The 2,545-nt window shown below is 44.6% G+C and overlaps 1 non-coding gene across 1 annotated transcript; it reads left to right on the forward strand.

Moving 5' to 3' along the window:
• Positions 1-2,103: 2,103 nt before the first annotated feature.
• Positions 2,104-2,185, forward strand: trnas-cga (transfer RNA serine (anticodon CGA)). Its single transcript has one exon. It is a non-coding gene; the product is annotated as a tRNA-Ser (tRNA).
• The last annotated feature ends 360 nt before the right edge of the window (positions 2,186-2,545 follow it).

The raw sequence follows: 2,545 nt of genomic DNA on the forward strand, positions 1-2,545 counted from the left end.
GAGCGGCCCAATGTCTACTTTTGCCTCCCGTTTGTTTTTAATGTATTTAAAGAAACTTTTACTATCATTCCTAATGTTACTGGCTAGCCTACCTTCATATTTGATCCTCTCCTTCCTTATTTCTCTCTTTGTTATCCTCTGTTTCTTCAAACTTTACCTAAAAAGCCGACTTCGATGAGATTCTGACCCACAACGTCTGAATATCTCACCAGACAACATTCTCTCTTCCACCTTCTTCCATCGGGAAAAAGATACAACAGTCTGGGGTCACCTACCAACCGACTGAAGAACAGCTTCTGCCCTGCTGCCTCTGAATGGACCTCCCTTGCATTACGTTGATCTTTCTCGACACCCTAGCTATGATTGTAACACTACATTCTGCATTCTCATCTTTCCTTCTCTATGAACGGTATGCTTTGTCTCTACAGCGCACAAGAAAAATACTTCTTCACTGTATATTAATACATGTGACAATAATAAATCAAATCAAATTAAATAAAACAATGATGAGAAGTCCTACATGCCACTCTTTGCGCCACATCCGCAGCTGCAGCGCTCCTACTGCAACAAAGAGCGCTCAGAGTAGAAAGTGCATCTTCATAGAAATCATAGAAACCCTACAGTGCAGAAGGAGGCCATTCGGCCCATCGAGTCTGCACCGACCACAATCCCACCCAGGCCCTACCCCCACATATTTACCCGCTAATCCCACTAACCTACGCATCTCAGGACTCTAAGGGGCAATTTTTAACCTGGCCAATCAACCTAACCCGCACATCTTTGGACTTCTTGCTGAAATAATTGGCCAATTCCAATTGGTTTCAGTTCAACATTTAGGCAAACGAGCAAATAAACATGACACGTCGCGAAAGGGAAAGGGTATCGTGGGAAAATAAATACAAGAATCAAAGTGCATCAAACGTGACTGCCGTCAAACTGAACAGAACCAGACATCCATTATGCAAATGCTCCCAGTGCCACAAGAGAAGTCCTTTCTTCAACTAAGTGTTTGTATAGTTTTATGTGTTGTTCTTGCACTGACAGGTAACAGTAAATCACAACCACAACAACCAGTAACAGCCAGTTAAATGATCATCCCGCACTCGCTGATAATGCAGTTTCTATCGTAGTCATGATGTGGAGATGCCGGCGTTGGACTGGTTAACCTGCCGGCGTTAACCTGGTGTTGTTAAACTTCTCACAATGCAGTTTCTGACAGTGACAGACAGTTTCTGACCATCCTCCGATTGGACCTGGAGGAAACCAGATTCACTGTCAGAGCTGAACTTTCTTACAGAGTGGGTGGCAGAACCAGGTGAGCGATGGTGGTGGAGTGGTGACTGTGCGAGCATTTGATCTAGGGTCAGTTCCTGGCCATCACGGTTCTGATGTCTTTAATTAGTTATCGCAGGTCATAACAGTAGCTGAGCACTCTTAAAATGAAATTCACTAAAAATCCTCACCATCACGATCTTTCTAATGGAAAATTCAACTTCAATTTACTTTGAGTGGACACTTTGTTCAATGAAAGAACAGGCCTCAAAATTGATCAATGAATTCCCAGTATGAAACAATAGTAAAAAGGTGGCGAAAACGAGACAAGCCAATTTCAGTTTCCGACGGGCACACCTGGTGCCTGATGAAATCAGCAACGAAGGTAGTTCCGTAATTATAACTAATGCGAATAACGGTCGCTGATGCAGCGCGAGCGATGGTGGAATAGTGGTGGGAGTAGCTGCTTTCCACGCAGGTGATATGGGTTCGATGCCCGGCTATCGCATTGATAATTTATTTAGAACCTTATCGGCGGCCTCTTGTATTTTAAAACGAGTGAACAAAACAGGGCGAACGCAACATTCGCCAGTAATAGAGATACTTTTGTTTTCATTTTCTCTTCGGACGTAATTAGTTTTCACTGAAAAATTAGTTAAATAGAAAAAAAAACAAATCACTGGCCTCATAAATGAATTCAGAGACAAAGATGCAAAGTAAAAGTTCAGGAACAAATTTCAGCTCACACACTGTGCTCTGTCCAATCCTGGTACTGATGAAGTTAATATATGCACGTTACTGAGGTGGTTACATTAGTGCAGCAAATACGCAGCTGCGATGGCCGAGTGGTTAAGGCGTTGGATTCGAAATCCAGTGGGGTTTCCCCGCGCAGGTTCGAACCCTGCTCGCAGCGATTATGGTTGGAAATGTTTCATTCAGGCACGTACAAAGTCGCCAATTTTTTCCCCAATTACGTCGGGGACCTGAGTGGAGGGTGATGCATGCAGCAGTTCCGCACAACCGTAGGATTCACTGGTTCACGGGCTCCGAAGACTGCCCTTTCTGCGGCCTTGTGGAGTTCGTGGACCATGTCTATGTTGTTTGTCTTAGGCTGCACTCCCTTTATGTTTTCCTAAAGAACCTTTTATTGATGTTTTGTTTGCACTTCAGTCCCACGCTCCTGATCTATGGACACCCGGTGCGGAGAGGGGAGGGTCGGGATGGCGACCTCCTCGTGAACCTGCTCCTGGGCCTGGCGAAACGCGCCATTTAC

This window comes from Mustelus asterias, unplaced genomic scaffold, assembly GCF_964213995.1.
Source record: "Mustelus asterias unplaced genomic scaffold, sMusAst1.hap1.1 HAP1_SCAFFOLD_35, whole genome shotgun sequence".
NCBI classification, from domain to species: Eukaryota; Metazoa; Chordata; class Chondrichthyes; order Carcharhiniformes; family Triakidae; genus Mustelus; species Mustelus asterias.